Below are 6,874 nucleotides of genomic sequence, written 5' to 3'. Positions count from 1 at the left end.
TTTTTTTCTTAAAGCAATAGGTACATAGACCAAGAGACAGTTGTTCAAACAGAATAAGAGGACATCAAATGGTTTAAAATTGGAAAATTGTATACCACAGTTGTATTCTTCCACCATACTTAATCAATCTGAGCAAATAATCTGAGAATCTGGAGAAGAGAATTTAAAATGCTTATGATGAAGATCAAAGTCCACAGCCTTGGTATGGGTTGCACCCAAATGTAAATAAACAAAATTCCTCCCCCCTTGACCTGTTATCCATCAATAGCCTTTTCCTCTTTCAGTTTGGTAGCCCTCATTTCATAAAACTCCTGTCATTTACAGAAGTTCTATTTTACATCTTTCCCAATCTCTGCAACACCAACAATGAATAGACTGGGTGGACTCCTTTAATTCTTGGATGGCGCTCAGAACAAAGCATAAAGAAAGCCAGGGGAAGCCTCTTAGGTGCGTTAAGATCCTTGAACTTCGTTTTTATTCCCCCTTTAGGAGGCATATAAGCTTTATTTCTATTTCATAGTGGTCCTTGACTGCAATTGTCATGTCTCCAAATTTTCCTCTCTTGATGTCAGACATGGTTGTCCAACTCTCCAAGCGCTTATTAAAATACTAGAAGTTGACTGAAGCATCAGTCCTCCTGGCAAGTTTACACAAAGGATTCATTTAATGACATTATTCTCTTGGCTTTTTAGGGTCTCCTTTGCCTATGGTTTTTCTTCAGTGAGTAACTATCTGGCTCTCATTTTCCCCAGAGATGCCTCTCAAAGCTTAATGTATTATTATGGTTGTGTAGGTAATAGCTTTTGAGAAGGGTTTGTGGAGCACTGAATAAACATTCGTATTTCCAGTTTCTTCCCCAGATCTACTTCATTGGATTTTCCAGGGCTTGAGGCCAGGGGATTGTATGATAGGCTACCTAAAATGGGTAGGGGGAAGCTATAAAGGCATGAAGTGACTGGTTTACAAGTTTTCAAGAGGGAGTTTGGTTTCAGAGTGTGAGGGGAAGGTAGAATCTCCACTGAATAGTTTTCATCTTATCTAGACAGGTCTGGTGAAAGGAGATGGGGATAAAATTCTTACAATTCAATAGTGAGTAGTCTCATTATCATGACTAATTGCAATTCTCACAACTGTAAAGGTAGAAGTTTTATAATATAAAGGGGGAATAGTTAATCTTACAGTCCAGAAACAGAGAAAGGTAGGACCATCAAGGGAGAAAAGTATGAGTGGAATGTGGAACCCTATCCAGAGAAGCAGCGACACCAGAGATGGAAGCAGAGATGAGGACATGGAGAGATACAGCATCTGAGGACTCTAGACTCATGGAACGAGAAAGACTATTTGCTGACGGCAAGGGGCAGATTTGCAGAATGTGCCCTTTGGTTGTTTAAATGATTATATATTCCTGAGAGTTTTGGTGTACACCCTCCTCTCCCCCCCCAAAAACCCCCAGAAAAACAGAGGGAATAGAAGCAAATACTGTTGAATGAGGATGCACAGAGGGGATTGTAATCATTGCAATGAAACAATGAGTGTAAAACCGATGTTCTCCCATGTAAGTTATCACTCAATGCACAATACAAACTTTAGGGAAAAAAATGTCTGTGGAAGTTTTTCATTATCTTTTCATTCCATTTTTCAATGAACTTTTTGAGGCCCCTCATACTTGAGAAAAATTCGATAGGTCGTTCTGATGAGCAGCTGTGTTGGAAAACTCCAGGTATACATGCTTTCATTGTTCTTGTGTCCTAATATTCATTATTTTTCCTATCTCATTCTGATTCTTAGTCTCTCTCCTCCATTAAGGCAAATTTCTCAAAGCATTCCAGCAATATGTCAGTCATCAAAGCCAATGATCTTTCCTGTCTTTATCATGCTTGACTTCACTGTTCCATTTTATTCGCTGCTATCATCTTTTTGAAACATTTTCTTCTCTCAGATTCTGCAACACGGAAATCACAAATGAAAACATTAAATCTGTTATCAGTAGTGATTGCTACTTTCACTTTACATTTAAAATTTAGGCATGAAAGGTACTTTCTGAGAAATTCAAAATGTCACTGGCAAAAAATACCTAAACATCTTGAGTCCTCTTTCTAGAATTCATTAAAAAATATAATATATGTATATATGGTAGTGGCTGTGTGCCATGGAGTCGGTTCCGACTCAAAGCGACCCTGTACAGGGTTTCCGAGGCTGTAAAGCTTTACCGGAGCAGAAAGCCTCATCTTTCTCTTGCACAACAGCTGGTAGTTTCGAACTGCTTACCTTGCAGTTCGCAGCCCAATTCGTAACCACTACGTATATGTGTATATATATACACATATACTTGTATACTTCCAACCGTAACAGGAGTGGCATGCTCTTGCGCTTCTGTTAGGAGAATAATTGGCAAATGATCAGGAATGCTTTCAACTGTGTGCCACTGAAATAATTAATGACCTCTTTGTATGAGTCAGCAAGTGAAACGTCTAGAACTGTAAGGGACAGTCATTAGTTAGTTTTTTAAATCTTTTTATTTTTTTCTCAAGATGGTATTTATAAATTATGGCAGAAATTACTAGCTGTCTACTAAAAATACTGACTCCCCTTTCACAGTGTGAAGTGATCCAGGTGTGGCAGTGTGTCGATTTTATTCCCGTGTTATTTTGTGACTTATTTTAATGGAACTTGAACAGAAGTGACAGGAATATCTGGTGGAGATTTTAGTAACCCTAAACGAAACCCAGTGCCATAAGGTCCATTCTGACTCAAAGTGGCTCTGTAGAGGGTTCCCGAGCCTGTAACTGCCAGAGTAGACAGTCTCATCATTCTATTGCAGAGTGACTGATGAGTTTGAACTACTGATCTTGTGGTTAGCAGACTAATGCCTACAGAGTTTTAATGAGCAGATCCCATCCCTCCTCCTTGTTCCATCCTAAATATCTCTCTCTCATTAGTGTCCTGCTGAATGGAGAAACTTCAGAGATTCTGTGAGATGACAGACCTCTAAGCCGGAAGAAGTCTGTGCTCCTAAATATCATCCACAACCAGGAACCCTGGACTAGCTCCTGAGCAATAAATAAACATTTGTTGTGTGAAACCATTGAAATACAGAGATTTATTTATTTAAGCAACTTACAAATAACAACTAACTGAAAACTGAGTTACTGTCTACACTAGTTTCTTAGCCCTTACTTAAGTTTTTTTGTGTGTTTGTTTGTTTTTAATTTTCAAATGTCTGAGCAGAACTGATGGGCTTTCCCCCATCCTTATATTAGTTGTTGTTGTTGTTGAGTGCCATCAAGTCGGTTCCAACCCATAGCGACCCTGTATAGGGTTTCCGAGGAGTGACTGGTGAGCTTGGGCCACCGACCTTGCAGTTTAAAAGTCTTTGCAGTCTGGCTCATTAACCCACAGAGCCATACATGGATAAAAAGGAAAAGTGGATTAAATGGCAAACACCCAAAATCCTTGAGCTGTTTATTGGGATTATCCAGGAATCCCTGATCAAATTTCATTGTCCCTCTGATATAGTCTGGTGTGGTGCTATAGGATCAACACTGGACTGTGAATCACAAGGTCAGCAGTTCAAACCCAACAGTTGCTCCTTGGAAAGCCTATACAGGGTCACCTTGAGTTGGAACTGACTCTACCGCACTTAACAACAAAAAAATATAATTGGCTGAGACTAACAAATCACACAGGACATTGGAATTGACTCAATTATTCCACCGATTGTGCTGTGTAAAGTTATTCAGATTTTCCTACTTATCTGGGCTCTAGTTTCTGCAAGGAGACGTAAGGAGTTTAGATGGAAAACCTCCAAGTTCCTCTGTAGATAAATGTTACTAGGAAGATAATGTGCAATGCTTTTAAAAGATCAAATCTTATTTCATTCTTTAATAATTAATCCGTCAACCCTTTCAAATAGTGTTTTGTGAAAGGCACTGCATTTGTGATTCTGAGGAAAAATATAATAAACATTATTTTGCTCTAGGAAAGTATACAGAAAAAATGGAGAAATAAACCAATGCTACAATGAACAGAAATATTTAACTTCTCAGTTTACTAATGAAAGGGAAAATGTCCTGTCAAGAACTATACCTTAAGCCCTGAGAAGTCAGTTTGATCTGGCTCAGAGCATGAACCATCTGAGCCAGGTATTTACCCCCCAGTGGAATAAGGGTGCAAAAGCTGGAATGAGGCAACAGCAACTAGTGCATTACTACCATGGAACGTCCTTAAGAGTCTCGTTTAGTTCAACATGTCCATGGAAATTAGCTTCCTTGCATGGTGGTTCAGTTTTTATAAGAAATAAAATTCTCGGAGTGCGTTAAAACCATATAGATTTCTCCAGAGCAACCAGAATTCTGACATTATCCTTTCTACCATTCTCAGTGTTAGGAGATATCATTGAAAACAGGAATAAAGTTCTGTAATTTAGGAGACTTGGTATTGCTTTTAGGTCCAGTCAGAAGGAACAAAAGAACCCTACCTTGATCCATATAATTTTGAGGATCTCTGTCATTAGAAGGTCTTATTCTGACCCTCCCCTGGCTTTGTCCTTCCCTCAAAGTGGCCAAGGGTATGTGCCCACCCAAAGTTAGTTATGCCCAGTGTTTGTAGAGTGATTTTTAGAAATGGTAGACCCCATAATTTCCTACCCAAATGGCCCAGAGTCGTGTGTGGGAAGACCTTCACCTTGACTTGTTTTCCTAAGGACAAATTTGGCCAATATTGATTCGGGCGTGGATGGAGTTAGCACAGATTCATAGGGCTGGTCATACATATGCAGGCATGGCCCTTATAGTGTAAGACAAAGTTAGAGTTAGGCACCCAAAGTTGAAGACTAGGAGTTAACTAGCCCTTCATGGTCAGGTAGCAGCATAGAAATTTGAGGAATCAGAGAAGCCTTAATTTAATCCTTGCCTTCCTGGTCATTTTGAAGGTATATTTGTCAAAGTAGGGAGAACAAAATTAACTATAAGAGTGCTAGTTAGTTCTAACTTAATTATTTGATATACAATAACTGGGCACTATTTGAAGTCTTACTCTGAGATCCACAAATGTATAGGTAGATTTGAATGACCATTTTTGCATTTAGAACACAAGAGAATACTGGCTGATAGAATTGCTGCATAGATTTTGCCTTGATCTTGTCTTATGCTTTTGCTGTTGATGTTGTTGTTAAGTGCTGTCTTTGTTGTTGTTGTTGTAAAGTATCATCAAGTTAGCTCCAATCCTTAGAAACTCTGTATACTTTTCCCAAGGAGCAGCTGGTGAGGTTGAACCACCGACCTTGCGGGTCAAACCAACTTTACAGTCCAGTACGTTAAACCACAGCTCCAAAACAAGACTCCAAGTACTATCTTGTTGCTGTTAGGTACCATCAAGTTGGTACCAACTCATAGCGACCCTATGCACAACAGAATGAAATACTGCTCGATCCTGGGTCAACCTCACAATTGTTGCCATGCTTGAGCCCACTGATGTTGCCACTTTGCCAGTCCACTGGGGGTCTTCCTCTTTTTGTCTGACCCTCCACTTATCATTGGCTCTTGGTAATGCTACTTCATGAAATGGTTGAACATCTACCATTTCCTTTTGGTACAGTGACTCTGTGTATTCCTTCCATCTTCTTTTGATGCTTTCTGCATCATTCAATAATTTGCCCAGATAATCATTCAACAGCAAAAGTTGAGGCTTCAAATTTCTCTTCAGTTCGCCCGGCTTGAGAAATGCTGAGTGTGCTCTTCTCTTTTGGTTTCTGACCAGATCTTTGTAAATTTCATTGAAATATTTGACTTTGTCTTCTCGAGCTGACCTTTAAAATTTTCTGTTCAGCTGTTGTACCTCCTCATTTCTTCCAATTGCTTTAGCATCTCTATGAAGGCAATTTTCAGTCTCCTCTGACATCCATTTTGACCTTTTCCTTCTTTCTTGTCTTCTTAATGATTTTTTGCTTTCTTCATGTATGATGTTCTTGATATCATCCCACAACCTCTCTGGTCTTTGGCCTTTAGTGTTTGATGTATCAAATCTGTTCTTCAGATGATCTCCAAATTCAAGTGGGATATATTCAAGGTCATATTTTGGCTCTTGTGGACTTATTTTCATTTTCTTCAGCTTCAGTTTGAATTTGCATATGAGTAATTGACGGTCTGTTCCACAGTCTGCCCCTGGCCTTGTTTTCACTGATGGTATGGAGCTTTTCCATCATCTCTTTCTGCAGATGGAGTCAATTTTATTTCTATGTATTCCATCTGGTGAGGTTCATGTGTATAGTTGTCGCTTATGCTGTCTAAAGAAGGTATTTGAACTGAACAAATAATTGATTTTGAACAATTCTATCATGTGATCTCCAGCAACATTTCTATCACCAAGGCCATAGTTTCCAACTACTGATCCTTCCTCTTTGCTCCCAACCTTTGCATTCCAATCACCAATAATGATCAATACATCTTAATTACATGTGTGATCAATTTCATATTGAAGAAGTTGGTAGAATTCTTCTATTTTGTCTTCACTGGCTTTAGTGGTTTGTGCATAAATTTGAATAATAGTGGTATTAACTGGTCTTCCTGTAGGCACATGTATATTATCCAATTAAAGGCAGCATTGTATCTCATGACTGATCTGTATATGTTCTTTTGACAATGAATGCAACACAATTCCTCTTTAATTTGTCATTCTTGGCATAGTAAACCATGTGGTTGTCAGATTCAAAATGGTCAGTACCAGTCCATTTCAGCTCACTAATGCCTAAGATATCAATGTTCATGTGTTCCATTTCATTTTTGACATTTCTAATTTCCCTAGATTCATACTTCATACATTCCATGTTCTGATTATTAATGGATGTTTACAACTGTTTCTCTTCATTTTGAGTTGT

The sequence above is a fragment of the Chrysochloris asiatica genome, unplaced genomic scaffold (genome assembly GCF_000296735.1).
Source record: "Chrysochloris asiatica unplaced genomic scaffold, ChrAsi1.0 scaffold00033, whole genome shotgun sequence".
Lineage (NCBI taxonomy): Eukaryota > Metazoa > Chordata > Mammalia > Afrosoricida > Chrysochloridae > Chrysochloris > Chrysochloris asiatica.
This window is presented reverse-complemented; position numbering follows the sequence as displayed.